Below are 16394 nucleotides of genomic sequence, written 5' to 3' on the forward strand. Positions count from 1 at the left end.
TGTCTGCCCTCTTTTGTAGTACTGCTGCTCTGTGTGGGATCCTTACAATATAGGGTTAATGGAGTACATTTAGAAAGTTCAAAGACGGGCTGCACGTCCTGTATTACCGTGAAATAGGGGAATTAGTGTCACTGGCATGATACAGAATTCCGCGCGGCTATGCAGACATACTTAGGAGAAACGATCATCATAATAAAATATAGAAAATCGGAGCTACCACGGAAAGGTATAGGTACTCGGTTATTCAGCGCAGTGTTCGAGATTGGAATAACAGAGAATTGTTGTAAAGGTGGTTCGGAGAAACCTCCTCCAGGCACTTAGGTTTGCTCTGCAAAGTATCCGTGTACATAATGCCGTTTCATAGCAGATATGCGCTACCCTTAACGTAAGCGAATTGAGGAACCTCTTCGCTCTCTTCTGTCACTGCCATTCATTTTAAAGAATTCCGACGGTAGATCGCTTGACTGCCCCCTTCGTGCAAACACCATCGAACCAGTGAACCTCCCCCGTACGGCGGACAAACAGCGAAGGGTAAACAGAGCTGGCGGCACGACTCTGCCAAACTGCAGAGACTTGTGCCGGCAGAAAGACGCCGAATGAAGCGCCGCGCTCTGCCGGGCGCCTCCGAGGAGGGCCGAGCGGTGCCGAGCGGCAGACTTAGGCCGGGCCCGTGCCGCCCTGTGCTGCCGCCCGCACAACACAACACGCGCTGCTCGCGAGGCGTCTGGCAGCTGCGGCCGGCCGTGGTTTGGAGCCTCCAGCCAGCTGCGGCGAAGTCATTTAGTCAGCGCATAAGGCGTCATCTGTGGCCACAGGGGACACAGGTAGGATGTAAGATGTAATACTTCACATGTGTCCGTTTCATATTTTCCAGCAAAAAGATATCCACTAAGGCACAAAAACCATTTTTACAAGTGTCAAACAGCCAGCGTGTAAAACACAATGCATCAGCATAACACACATTAAAAGCAGAAATACTATCAAGGAATACGGCAGTACGAAGAGCCATCAGCTAAAGTTAATTACAGAAAACACTGTAATAGGTTGAGAAATGTCATTAAACTGCTGAGAGCATCAGCTTTGCGAGTAGTACGTACAAACCTCAGAACAACATCAAAATAAGCTTGTCTATAAGGAGAATAGCGCCAGGCGAACTTCGGAAACATTCGGTTATCAGCTCACTGTATGTGGTAGTGTGAAGATGCTGTTATCATCAATGGGATATGGAAAAGTTTAAATAATAAATTCAAGTACATCAAAGAGAAACTCAAACTCCTGTGGCCCATCTACTCAGATTGCTTGTAACACCATTTTTAATGTGCGCAGATGAAGGTAAAGCTGAGGGATGCAAATGGTAAGGAAATCGAAGCAGTAATTACTCAATAAATGAGGGTGCATGTGGTTGAGATCATATACCATATTGGACAGTGTGTTTTCATACATCATGCACTGGCACTGTACTTCGTTATGTCAGTAACATACCTTGTGAAATAAATTTTTTCCTTTACCAGAGTAAATATTGTGTTGTAAGGCTGTAAAAATAACAAGTTGGCAACATCAAAATTTTCTTCCACTTCGATATTCTACAAACCCCTTGGAAGCGGGTGGCAGAGGGTATTTCCTGCAGTAGCACATACTGGGCAGTCTTCCTGTCCAGTTCGCCTCTGTGTGCGCTGTAATTACTGCGGCTGGTCCCGGCGGAGATTCGAGTCCTCCCTCCGGCATGGGTGTGTGTGTGTGTGTGTTTGTCCTTAGGATCATTTAGTTTAAGTAGTGTGTAAGCTAAGGGACTGATGACCTTAGCAGTTAAGTCCCATAAGATTTCATACACACTTGAACACTTGTAATTAGTATCATCTCGTGTTTTCTGTCCCTACGAGAGCGACAGTCAGGCGTACGTATTGTACTCTCAGATTCTTCGTTTAATACAGCTTCTTGATACGCTGGGAGTGGGTATTCATCTTGAGGTGATTTGTCTGCATTAAATCTCAGTTTTTTTTATCTCATCTTTCACTTAGTAACAGGAATTTGAAAAGATTCAACCTTGAAGAAACGCGGTTTCTTTTTTTTACCGATATATATTTAGTCGATATTTCAATACCATCAGTGGGTTTCATTTATTCTTCTGCAAAGTAAAGAGTAAAACATCGCACTGGGATAACAATATACTCTTTGTTCGACAGAAAAATGAAGGGAACCTCTCATGATAGTAAAGCTTCGCCGAAACTTGTACGGGTGAAGAAGAAGAAATTGTGTTTTGCCGAAGTCAGAATGTTTTCAGATAATATTTATTTACAGGTAGGCATTCACGGAATATTTGGCATCTACCTTCAAGCGACTGCCAGTACAGGTTTCTGTATTGCCTACACCTACGTGTTTCTGTGAGTTAACTGAGTCCAATTCTGACTCACTGGTGTGGTAGTCGTAGGATAGCTATTATCTGCTTTTTTTGAGTTGCACAGTTTTACATTTACAAACAATTAAAGAAGTTGCCAACCTTTACAAAACTTTAACTAGCGAGCGGGTGCGTCTATGTATAAAGTGCAGCAACTTCAAATTACATTGTCTTCTACAATTCTTTACATAACAAATAAAAAATTACATTGTTGTTTTAAAGTTGCGAGCGATATCTATATTTTCATTATTGCTTCAGCTAACTCAGTGGTAAGTTGTGTTGTCATTCGTCCAGGTGAGCTGTAGTAACGCAAAATAGACAACGCGTGTGCCATCTTAGAATACAAGATCTCGTCACCCTTTGTCCACAAGCGGGCCCCTGTCACCCTCTACAGGCCACACAAAAGGTGACCGACGACGAGGATCCAGGGTTCGACACCGAACCAGGCAACGAAAACGGTGACGACACTGAGGATGAAGAGGAAGAACTTAGCGCACGAAGTGACCGCGATTCGGATTCTGAACAAGAACACAATTCGGACCATGACCGTGAATAATCACTCTCCACTGTTTATATTTTTACGGGGACGGAGGAACATGAAAATGGAATAAATTATGTGCTAATGAGGCCAGAAAAACTTAAAAAAAGGATATTTTAAAAATATTTCCTAAGGTGAAAGTGTTGCCAGAGAGGTGTCAAGTGAAATGGACAGTTCTTAGCCTGGAAATGATTGACAAAATAGTAAGATACACAAAATTATGTACACAATCTAAGAAAGAAACTGTACAGTATTACAGATAAAGGGATGCAAAACAAGGCTACAAGATGTGAAATAATAGCATTACTGGGATTGCTTTGGGATTACGCAAGGAAACCACACTAATGTCATCGAACTGTGGAGAGCAGATGGTACAGGTATGGAGATTACGAGAGCTGTGGCAAACTACAGAAAACTCCTGCTCCTTTTACGTTGCATCCGTTTTGGCCACAGAAGCTCAAGGCAAGAAAGGAGAGTAAGTGATAAACTTCCCGCAGTAGGGCAAGAATTACAACGTAACAAAGGAAGGAGGAGCCTACACAGCCAATCAGCTGGGAGGTGAGTATTCCATAGCACGGGTGACAAGAAGGTGCCCACTGGTCGTGTCACACGCTGTCATGGTTTAGCGGGAATAAGAGCTCAAACCACTTTCCATGCGAATGAGGTAAATCCAGAAAAGAAGAGGAGCACGTCGTTGGAAAATTTAGCATTTTCCCTTGTGATTCCTCAGCTAGTGGAAAAAGATAACATTCCTTCACTTCCTCTAGACACAGCAACTCTCCTAGAGAAATTTAAAGAACTACAGGTTGAAAGAACTGGGAAACCTGCCACCAGGACGAAAAAAAAAAAAAAAAGACATCTCCACTACCTTCAGTTGTGGCCCTTGCCGTGGCCTTTTTTAGCAAAGGACAGGGGAAAACAATGCTTAACATATCAAATGTTTCAAGTAATCCGTATGTTTTTCTGTTTATCAAAGTAGCGGCAAACCGTCCATCGAACTTAAGTAGTTACACGAGAAACTAAGTAACAACTTAGTACACACCAAAATTGTATCCACAGCACTATCCAATCCCTATTGCATAACGCTGACATACGCAAGTTCACGTTTTTACATTAGATTACTAACAGCCGCTCACACTGTTGCAGATGACACAATGTACGCCGAGAAAAAAGGCAACAGAAAAAAACGGAAAATATGCCGCAGACCGCGACAACAGTCTTAAAACCACGCTGTAATGTCAAACCTTGACAAGGTTATAAGGTCCAGAGATATAACACTAGCAACAAAGATCCGTATTGTGAGGGCTATGGTCTTTCCAGTTGTGATGTATGGATGTGAGACCTGGACCATTAGAAAGGCTGAACGGCGAAGAATTGACTCCTTCGAATTGTGGTGTTGGAGGAAACTTCTTAGAGTTCCATGGACTGCAAAGAGAACCAACAGATCAATATTGGAGCAAATTAAACCAGATTTCTCCCTGGAAGGTCTAATGTTAAAACAAAAGCTGACCTTCTTTGGACACACAATGCGAAGGCATGCCTCGCTGGAAAAAACATTAATGCTGGGGCAGATTGAAGGAACTAGAAGAAGAGGACGTCAGAGGATGAGATGGATGGATGGCATCAGAGAAGCAATGTGTACCAACATGGAAGGTCTACGGGAGAAAGTGCAAGACAGGAAAAAGTGGCGTGATTTGGTTCATAGGGTCACGAAGAGTCGGAACCGACTAAACGAATATAGAGAGACAGAATGTATAATAAATAAAGTATTATGAAAGTATTCACAGAAAACAATATTTAAAAAACAAAGAGTACACATGTAATAATGTTTTACAGTGTTTTATAATTATGCTATTTTCTGTATGTTTCAGATTTAAACAACCCACTGATTATGGCGATATTTGTCGCTGAAACTAGTTTGGGGAATGAATAACTAAACAACAAAAATGTTTTGGATCAAGGCGGACCCCCAATTTCCAGGTTGTTCTTCATATCTCGATACTTCAGTTGGTGAGGGCGATGTCCGCAAAAGGAGGAGGACTGGGTTTGAGTCGCAGCCTCACACGCAGTTTCCATCTGTCAGCAAGATTCAGAGTTTCGTCCGTCCCATTACTGATATATATTAATGTGAAATAACTTTGTTTCTATTACCATTACAATTGTCGTAGCTATTTGTCTTTGTCGTCGTTAGCTGGAAGACTGGTCTGACGCAGCTCTCCATGCTGCACTATCCTGTGTGAGCCCCTTCACTTCCAAATACGCACTGCGACCTAAATTCATTTGAACCTGTTTACTGTACTCATTACTTGGTGTTCGTCTTCAACGTTTACTCCCCACACTTTTTCTCCATTACCAAACGGACGAATCAGGAGGTGTCCTGTCCACTGATCACTTCTTTTAGTAAAGTTGTGCCATATTTTTTACTGTCTCTAATTCGACTCAGTATCTTCGCATTAATTAAGCCATCTATACACCTATTCTTCAGCAGTCTGATCTACCACTACATTTTAATATCTCCTATTCTGTTCTTGTGTCAACTGCTTATCCTCCATGTTTCACTTTCATACAAGACTACACTCGAGACAAATACTTTCAGAAATTGCTTCCTAACAGTCAGATTTATATTAAACAATAAAAAATTCCTCTTTTCGAGAGATGCTTTCCGAGCTATAGACAGCCCGTCTACATCGGCTATCAAGAGTTATATTGCTGCCCGAATGTAACAGCTGATCTACTGCTTTAGTGTCTTATTTGGTAATTTAATTACACTTTCGAATGTGACAGGTCAACTTTTCAGCAATCTTATTAGCTAACTTAATAAGATACGGATATGTTGAGATGTAATTCACTTCTTAACATGACGCAGACATAACCGCATTTCACAGAAAATGAAAAGTAAAATGCATTATCGTTCGACGCTCAACAGAGCATGAAAATAATATCACAACGGAAAGATTTACCCGATGCTGTGCAGCTGTTACGAATTTAATCACAACCGATCATGTTGTCACTTGATCATAGCATAAGAACCTGAATCCTAGATTGAGATTATGTAAATAATAGTTGCAGAATGTCAGGAAAGTTTTCGTTTACTGTATTAAAATGCCATTATGTACAAATGAGGAACTAAGATTTGAGATTCGTACACATTCAGTGAACAGTACACGTATGCCTCTAACAGCAATAACAACACTTGTGTGGTGATCGTAAAACGATGTGTCTTTTGTAGAACGAAATTAATTCACCGATAATGGTACACCACTTGTGAGTGAAACTAAGACAGGAGAAAGTGAGCTTCAAGTCGCCAACTAGAGCATGATTTCCAACCTGATGCTTATCATACGCGAATTAAGTGTTGGCTAAAAGTGTACAAAACCCAGAGCTTCTGGAAAGCATGAAATAATCTCCGGTTTCATGGTATTATGCAAGTGTTTCTGTCACCATGACTTGGATTCAGTCATTAAGATTAATGTGAAGCTGAACCAGCACGTGTATTTCAACATTCTCCGTGACGAAGTGTTGCCGTATCTTCTATACCTTCCTGATCAGTATTCTCTGGCCACTTGATTAGTAGAAGATGACACAGTCTTGTTCTCAGGGCTGCATGCGTACACTCCTGGTTTCGCGAACACTCAGGCACCCTTCAGGACCTACTAGACAACCCAGTCCTATAGCCACAGACATTGTACGGTACTGTCTGGAACAGCAGCTGCCAGGTGGCAGCCAACATCCCAAGAGACTGGTAGCTCTACGGGATCTGATCATCAGTGGGAGGCCTCGGGTGGATGCTGCGTATCTGGAGAAAATTACGGTACTATCATCAGTGCTGGACTGAAGGAATTTTCGAGGCTAGAGGTGGTAACATTGTGATGCCATTGCATGATCCTTCAAGAAAAAGTTGGCTTGAGTCTGACTGTCTTACTGTAACTTAATGATGTATGGAAATAATAGGAATCATGCAACCAGCTAGTTGTACATCAAAAGTTTATTCAAATCTTTAGCTATATTTCAAAAGATATAAACCCGTCTTCCTTGGAAGAAGTGTAAACTTATTGTGTGGAAAGAGGAACCAGGTCATAAGGCTCGGTCAGCAATTAACTGATCCATATAAATGCTAAGATACAGCCACATGGCGTAATGAACAGGAAACCTAGGTAAAAGTTTGAATAAACTTTTGACGTGCCCACTGGTTGGCAGTTTGATTGCTATGGCCTTCATAATTTTCCTGTTGCTAACTGCTGCCGTATTAGAGATTTTAATGGCGTATATATAGCAGATGATATGGAGCTCTACTATTAACTGGTGGTGCAGGGTGTTGACTCTCTAATTGCTTCTTTCGATAAAGTAATTAATTTAGCCACTGGCGGTGTTTATTGTTCACTTTTGAACTTATTTACAACTAACAACGACATCAAACTGCAGCTGTTGTCATCTCAAATGACACTGTACTCTTATTGATTTTTGATAATATGGTTAAGGAATAGGGATTCAAATTGAATTTTAGTAAGGTAATGAGTCTCAATCGCAAAGTGTTTTATTGACCGTTACCGCTTTCCATATTTGACTATCGTCATTAGACCATTTACTGTTCCCTGTAGCGATATGCGGAGATAGCGACTGGAGAGAGACGTATGCCACGAGTCACATTCTTCGACTACGCGGTGCAAAGTGTCAACAGAAGAGGCGGCGGTAGAAGGTATTAGTGCACTGCCTCCTTGGGTCTAACTAATGTATGCTTACTGGCAGATGGTCAGTCTCGGGAAATAGTAAAAGTATGTGACAGCATTGAGATCAAAATTAATGACAGAAGAAGAGGATTAGTTGTACAGTTAGTAGATTTGGCGTCGAGTGGGGTGCGTACCTCGGTACTGAGCAGGAGTCGATGCAGTCGGCAGCGATCCGGCAGCCGAGCTCCCCGACGAGTTCCGAGGATTGGCGCTCCGTGAGGCGGCGGAGCTGCGCCAGGGCGCCGGAGCACCCCTCTTCCTCCCCCCCAACACCGGCAGGCAGCGGCGGCAGTCCGTAGCCGCTGACGATGGCTGCCAGGCGCTCCACAGCTGCCACGGCGGCGGACAGGTGCTCCGGGGTGCCGCACGGCATGAACTCCGGCAACAGATCTGCGAAACACTCTTCAGTCACCTCCATGTCTGCACTCTGACTCCTTACAAGAGCTTCCATTGACTTCTCCTATCCACATCAGTACAAGCAGCCACTGAAAGTGAAACACTAAGAGAGCAGCAGTCAGCGATAGTCGACATGGCATCGGGTGTACTGCACACTTTTACTAGCCAATGGTCAGCAAGTCAGGTGACTGTCAGCACGGCGGCCTCTGCTGCGGCTCCCCTTGAGGAGGAAGCGGGCAGAGCTGCGCCGACAGTACAACACCGGACACTGGACACTGTGCCGTCAATCCGTACGAGCCCTCGTTCTGATCAGATCACCACGAAGGACGATCGGTGTATCGAGGCCCCGAGCAGAGTGGAGTGTGCCACGTTGCATTCTTTGTTCTCATTCTCGCCCATTTCATGGGGAGCCACTTGGTTTAGAACGCGTGATCGGTTACATGGAGTGCAACTGTTACATTCCTGAGTCTTCGAGACAGTTCACTTGCGATCTTTCGACATCCTGTCCACAAAACAATTGGAGGCTCCATGTCACCTTTGCAGTTCTGCTCCAGCTTGATGGAGTCAGCTCTGTCGGAAACAAGTGGTACCACAGTAACGTGGAATGTACCTCGCTAGGCGCAGAGAGTATTATTCAAGTCAAAAATACACTTATTGTTAAGTGATTTGCATGGCGATATGGCTAATTTGAGCTGGTCGATGAGACATACAGACCCGCGCTCATAAATCTTTGCAGAACGCTAGCGGAGAGGCAGCCTTACGTTGGTGTCGGAGCTGCCAGTGCGGGGCTGGACAGGAGACTCCAGGCTGGCCGAGAGGCAGCTGGACTGCAGCCGCCAGGGCGCTCCAGACGTCGCCCCTCGCTGCAGCGGTAGGCGAGGGGAGCCTCTCCAGGTGACTCCAGGGCTCCAGTCCAGGCTGTGCCGTGAACGACGACTCAAGGCATTCCGTGGCCTCGTCTCCTGGAGCGCCACCCACTTAGCCTGTCTCAACGCAGTCTGCCTGCCAAAGATTGCCTCACAGTCACAACAACCGCAGCTGGAATTCTCATTGACATAATCGGCATACCACTCCTTTCTCGCTATAATCGCTGGGATGCGCCTCTGAGCTGTATTTTACCGTTAGTTCTCGCCCTGCTTACGCGGCTTATCTCGTCAGGTAAGTAGCGGATGCGCTATCATTCATTGTTCTGTACACGTCTGAGGTAGTAGTTGCATTTTTTGTTCCTTTGTTACTTGTGTAGGAACGTTCAACGCTTACGGAGCAGGGAGAAAACAAATTTAGTAGCGAAGTACTCATCAAATGTTCAGATCAGTTTAGAAATAATCGTACTGAAATTGTCCACCGATACGGTAGTGCGGTTGAGAAACGGCTCCTCGCCCAAATGAAGCAGCAATGAAGGCACTGAGTGGCAGGCAGTGGCTCTGCATTAAAAAGTGGCGATCTGCTCCCATCTGCCAGAAAGTTTACGGCAGAGTCTCTGGACACACAAAAGGTAGTCTGCCTGCTCATTCCCTCACGAAGGATGAAACAATAACGAATGAGGGCGAATTAAGTCTTTCTGAGCAAATGCATGAGAAAACCCGCAGTGAGTTAGAATGCAAAATTAAGAAAAAAAAGAAGAAAGCGTAATATCTCTGTAAACAAACAGATGGTTAGCCCACGCGGCTACACCCGTCAGATCCGCTTCGCTGAGGGGAGTCAACATGAGGTCACCTGGACGATGAGCTAATCTCGTCAGTAAACACTCAAAGAGTCTCGCGCGGCCTCCGTGATACTGCTAATTCTGGTGATGTCCCTCGCAGCCGGTGGGACCGTCGGGCTGTAAACGTACAAAGAGTGGCTTCTGGTGGGACTGTGGGCAGTGCTGGTGGTGTTGATACAAAGCAGAGCAATGACAACCATAAACAAAGCAAACATTGCGTTATACCTTCAATAACAGTAGCCGGAGTTGAGTTTTCATGAGAAAGGAACCCAAGAAATCTCGCCAAGTGAGAAAGAAGTGGCGCATGAAAGATTAGCGTTTATGCGAGGTGAGTCAGCGGAATGCGTGGTGTCGTATATGCTCGACAGTGCGAACAATGTACAGGAGGTGTGCAGTGATGACGATTGCGTGTTTAGCAAGAGAGAGTGGTACTGAGGCAGGTGTCGAGCCATCACTTTTGTCGGATAGGGAGCCCCAATTAGCGTCTTCGGTGAAACGTAGTAAAGGACAATCGTTGTCCAAGGAAAATGTACTAAAGATTCTTACGTACTTGGAAAATCATTCACAGCATAGCAAAAGAACAATTATCAGCAGATTTTGACTAAGTCTGCAGAAATATGACCGGTAGTGCAGAAGAAGAACTTCAACGGAGGACAGGGCGCACTTGCCACCAAAACTGATGATGTTTGCGCGTTTCAAGTGTGCTCCATACAATTTACGGGAAGTACGTGCTGGAGACCTACTACGTTAGGCACTTCAAATTGAGCGCGACATACATTGTAGTAATTTCAAGAGAAGCAGTGGATGGTGGCATAACTTCAGACAATGCCACACAATTGGAAGACGTAAGGGGACGAGATTTCAAACAAAGCCTCAACTTGGCGATGCATAGAAAACTACGGAATCGGCCGAAAGCCGGCCGGTGGGGCCAAGCGGTTCTAGGCGTTTCAGTCTGGAACCGCGCGACCGCTACGGTCGCAGTTCGGATCCTGCCTCGGGCATGGATGTCTGTGATGTCCTTAGGTTAGTTAGGCTTAAGTAGTTCTAAGTTCTAGGGGACTAATGACCTTAGATGTTAAGTCCCATAGTGCTCAGAGCCATTTGAACCAATCGGCCCAAAAATTTGTAGAGGAGGTAAACAAACTTATCTCATTGTTCAGTAAGGAATTTGTTTTCAGCTGCAACCAACAGGCATTTGTAGAGGAAAAGCATATGAAAGGGAACCAGAAAAGTAGAGGTTCCGAGAGAGTTGTATCAAAGTCATCTAATACAAATTCCTTAACGCATTCGTATACAATTATGCCGGCTTTTAAACCAGGTGGTAAATTGGCTGGACGCTATTTATTGCGCTGCGAGAAGTAAGAGGCGCTCTGCGCCTATGATTGATTATTTCTTGTGTGTGTGATCCTGGCAAGGGAAACAGGGAATACTTACGTCACAGCAAGCAACAGTGGGAGAACGGGCTAAGAGAACTACAACTCTGGTATGAACACTGATTTTTGGCTAATAGCTCGTCAAAATAAGTTGCTTTTGTTTGATCCGTAGTCTGCGTATAAAAATCATACTCCTCGAAAGTGTGCGACATTGCAGTTTATACCACGTGGGTCGACCAGATGAATTCAACCTTCAGATGTCTGTGTTTTCCGTGCGTATAAAACACATTTCCGCACTATCTGCAGCAACGCCTTAAAGGACAGCCAGTTTCACGATAAGTACGGCGACAGGCTGTTTTGCAGTCAGCTGGACGCCATAACATTCCATTAGTTCTCATCAAGCCCGTTACACCAGTGTCATTGTATATGCAGCCTTTAAGATGGGGTACCTAGCAGAACGTCTTGCGAGGTTTGTAACTCCCAATCACTCCGCCTTTGATACTGATGGTGCGAATCTTTATGATCACTAATGCGCGCCATTTTTCATTCGGTTTTCATGGTGCATGTTAATGGCTTGCTCTGAACATTTCCTGAAGGTCGACGATATCCATTTCGTGAAGTGAATGCATCCCACAGAAGGTTGATCTCTGTACCTCCCGGACTCTCCTCTTCTGTAGAGACGGTGAGTCATTTCACGTTAATATTTTTCCTGTCGAAATTTTCACTTTCCAATGAGCCTTGCTAAAGATTGGTCTGTTCCTTGTAAGTCATCTAACAGAGAATGTTAAGAAACGAGAGGAATCTATTGGACATAAGAATGCTTATTTATATTTTTCAGCCCTTGGAAAAACAGAAATTAGGCAACACTTTAGCTCAGCTTTCATGTAAAATACAGAAAGACAGAGCGGCAACGTAAGGGAAAACCACTATGTTCTTTCCAAGATAACTGGCTGTATTAAGTTCTGCAGTGAGTCTGAACTTGCGTTACGTGTACACGATGAAACAGTAGAATCTAACAATCCTAGAATACTCAGAGAGCGGGTAAATTTCACTTCCGCTGTAGCTGCAGTTGTCAAAGAGCGCCGGCCGGTGTGGCCAACCGGTTCTAGGCGCTTCAGTCTGGAACCGTGCGACCGCTACGGTCGCAGGTTCGAATCCTGCTTCGGGCATGGATGTGTGTGATGTTCTTAGGTTAGTTAGGTTTAAGTAGTTCTAAGTTCTAGGGGATTGATGACCTCAGATGTTAAGTCCCGTAGTGCTCAGAACCATTTGAACCATTTTGTGAAAGAGCACATGAACAGTGCTGCTGTCTTTTAGGTACATCCAGTGGTCTACATAAGAATTTACTGGACTGTACGTTACGTGTGTGTCATGAGAAACGCAATTCAGAAATAGCTAAGACAGACTTTCTGTCTGTGATACCAGATTAAACTTCTAATGTATCTTCAAAATTTCAATTGTTTGTAGTATTTCATTGCCTGTTGTCTACTGAACAGCCGGTTGAAAGATTTTGGACATTTTTAAATCAATCGCGTAACAGCGTTTCCTCCTTAGCTGTTTCAGTTTAAAATGTACCCGCCGATGTTGTCCAAACACCGAAAGAAAACATAAAATCTCAAATTTATGATGGCGCCTGCGTCATGCGTGAAAATCATAGAGAAATCTAAACCACTGTAAGAAAACATCTTAACGTCATACACTATGTAGATTTGCTATGATCACCAACTGAACTTAATGCTTGCCCAAGCTACCAGTCGAAACAATTGAAACTGTTTTTCATAACTATTTGCAGAGGTAGCAACCTCGAAAAGTGGCTGCTGCAGATGCAATTCTGAAACGAAGAATCCGTCATGAATCAGCCATAAGACGGAACTTTAAATCGTGTAAAGTTCTCATAATTCATAAGAGCAAAGAGGCCATTGTGGAATGTTAAACACATTGAAGGTATCAGCAAGCAGACGAAAATGGTGAATCAAACGTTTGGTATAAGGTCAACACTCAAAATTTTCCATACGGTCACAGATACTTTCTAAAATAATTAGCTGACAAACCCAGCAATGTACAGATATTCATTTGGCAATTTTCTATGAGAAATGAAAACAAAAATGAATTATGTTTCTCTGTAAATAGAAAAAATTTCATTTGCATGTATTCGTGGAAACGCTTTTGAAATTACGAAACAGTCATACAAAGAAATTTCCATAATTTCCAGATGCGTAAGCGCAGCTCATTCTCATGTCTAGACCCCGATTTTACAAACGTCTATGTAGGCATTTCACAGCTCTATAGACACGGCTAATGTTTTCGCTTACAGCCGTTTGCACTTTGCAGCTGAAAACTGTCAAAAGCTCTGCCATGTGTCAGGGATTTCTCTAAGTGGGCTCAACTCTCTATGTGTCTTAATAATACAGAATAAATGTATTAAAAATTCATACATGATGCGGCATTTCTTCACGCATCTCAGTGTTCATGACGCCATATCTCCTGATCCATGTGTCGTACAATGATATGAGTTTGTAGGTACATTCAGCAGCGTACGTCGGTACTCTGTGCAGAATGTGTTGCGAACGGAGGTAGTAGGGAAGAAGCAATGAATACAAACGTCATGTATGATGAGGCAGTCAGTCGTGCATCGCACTGTTTATGACGTCATATGTCCTGAACTATGATAAGTAAACGAAATTTTGAAAATTAGAAACATTGTTCGTAATACCACAGAGCAAACCACTTGTTGGCCTCTAATTTACTCCACCAGCAGTTCTACTTTTCACTGACAAATAAGTGTCCTATAAAAATTCTTTTTGCTGTTGCGCAGTTTTTGAATAGAGCTGAGTTAAAAACAGAACTGCAAATCATTTATTCTCGAAATAATTTTTTAAGAAAAGAAATGCGGAGTAGCCCTTGTAAAATTTTTCATCGAAAATAGCCTACAACAATCTTTTGGCGACTCCATGAATATGCCGAAATTAGCGGCTGCTGTCCCATGAGACCGTGTGAAGCAGAGAGGTGTTTCCACACTCTGTCGCAGATGAAACAGTCTCGTAGAAGTACCGTAGATGAAGATAGGCTGTCTGCTCTTGCCATGCTTTGTACTGAGAAGGAAACGATTCACAGGTCTACAGATTTTAACGACAGAGTCATAGATCCATCACAAAAAAGGAGGCGGATGGACTTTCTCTATATATCTACAGGCGATTCAATCCCACGAACGTCGTTAAGCTGATTGTAAGGTAATTTTAGATTTATAAAAATATTTTGAATAATTTGGAAAATTAAATTATTCGGAAAGGTAAGTTGTACAGTGCAGTAAAGGTAGTAAACTTCACTGTGCTTGCGCAACAATAGAAATTTTGTATTTAGTTTGTATTTCATTCTCTTCATTATCGATGTATCACTGTAATTTAAATAGTTAACAGCCATTTGACATCGCTATATTCATTCTGAATTGTTTATTATTATAATGTGAATCTCCATGATTACGTAGAATACATAACTATGGAAAGTACGTATAGGGTGCAATTAAGGCGAGGTACGTCAGAACTTCTGCTCGAAAGTGCTTTGTTAGTACAGAATTTACTCATTATAACTGGCTACATCTTACTTCCATCTATTCTCACACATATGGAAAACGTTTTTAGCTCAGTTACAGAGTATAGATGGTTAATTTACAGTCTTTCCAAATTGTACTTTGCGACATCTTCTCACTCGCAAAAGGGTGTTGCAAAATAAATTGACCGAAAATATTGAGAATGCAATGCAGTTTACTCCTGATAAACGTAGTCCTTCACTGTCAGTGAGAAAACTATAATCTTTGATAACAGCATGTGAAAGGCAAGCCGGTTGTGAGTGTTTGAAAACAGCACTGTGCATAAGTCTTGTGAATCCGTACTGCACGAAAAAGCACTTACCGGGAAAGTCGCAGTAGTTCCTCTGTATCTCGTATTCAGCGTAACTGTGTACCGAGCGCGCAGAGCAGACGCACTCCAGCACGGCGGTCCCATTCCCTGCGAGCAGAGCCGCCAGCGCGGCGACCACTCCCGCCGGATGCATTGTCTGCTGTCGACGCCGGGCAGCAGGCAGAGGCGGCGCGCGTCGCAGGCAGCGCAGCCTCGATATGACGACGAGTGAGGCGGAAGTCTGCCACAGGACGGCTAAACGCAGGACACGTGACGTCTCTCCTTCGCACCGCAGCCATATTCCTGTGTGCGCAGTAGTAATTCAAAAAAGTCGTCCAGTAAAACAAAACTGAAATCTGGCCGTCCCCAACGAACTGTTGTAGGCGTTCTGCTGTTTCTAATCTATATAAACGATTTAGCAGGCAATCTGAGCAGCCATTGTTTGCGGATGATGCTGTCGTTTACCATCTAGTAAAACCATCAGAAGATCAAAACCAATTGCAAAATGATTTAGAGAATGTGTCGATTTTGGTGCGAAAAGTGACAGTTTATTCTAAATAATGAAAAGTGTTATGGCATTCACATGAGATCTAGAAGGAATCCATTAAATTCCTGCTACTCGAGGAGTCACACAAATCCAAAGGGCGCCAATTCAACTAACTGCCAAGGGATTACAATTAGGGCCAATCTTGTAGGGAAGACGAGTTAAAGAGAGTTTGTTTGCAGGGCAGCCAGAAGATGCAACAAATCCAGTAAAGTGACTGACACTTAGTGCTCCTAGAAGCACCCTCCGGCACACACCGCCAGGTGGCACGCTGAGTATTGGTGTAGTTGTAGATGTACAGTCGTGGACAAAACGAGCGAGACCCCTCGCCTTTTCGTTATGCTGATCCGCACGGCTTTAAAGTCTGCTACACAGCATAACAGGCAAGGCGACGAAGTGCTACCAACATACTATGCACAGGCGTGAAATTGACAAACTATCTGAACTTTTTTAGGCTGTTTTGAATAATTTGTAAGACTATATTAATGCTGATTAGTGTGTTAAATACAACACGTAAATATAAGACAGAACTGAAAGAAGAAAAAGTAGGCAGTAACATGTATGAAATTCTACAAGAGTGTCATATTGACATGCACAGGGCGCCAGTACAGAATAAAGGTAGCGATAAAACGTATTGGGGCCGCGAGAATTTCTTAAAATTGCTTTACTGATATTCTACCTGCCTCCATCGAGATTAGAACCGAAAACAAACCAACCCTTCCTTTCACTACGCTAGCAGACAACCCATGCAAACCTCTATTATTACCCCAGACATGAATAAGCCACCAATTTCGCAATGAAAATGGCATATTGATCTGCA

Source organism: Schistocerca cancellata, chromosome 11 (genome assembly GCF_023864275.1).
Source record: "Schistocerca cancellata isolate TAMUIC-IGC-003103 chromosome 11, iqSchCanc2.1, whole genome shotgun sequence".
NCBI classification, from domain to species: Eukaryota; Metazoa; Arthropoda; class Insecta; order Orthoptera; family Acrididae; genus Schistocerca; species Schistocerca cancellata.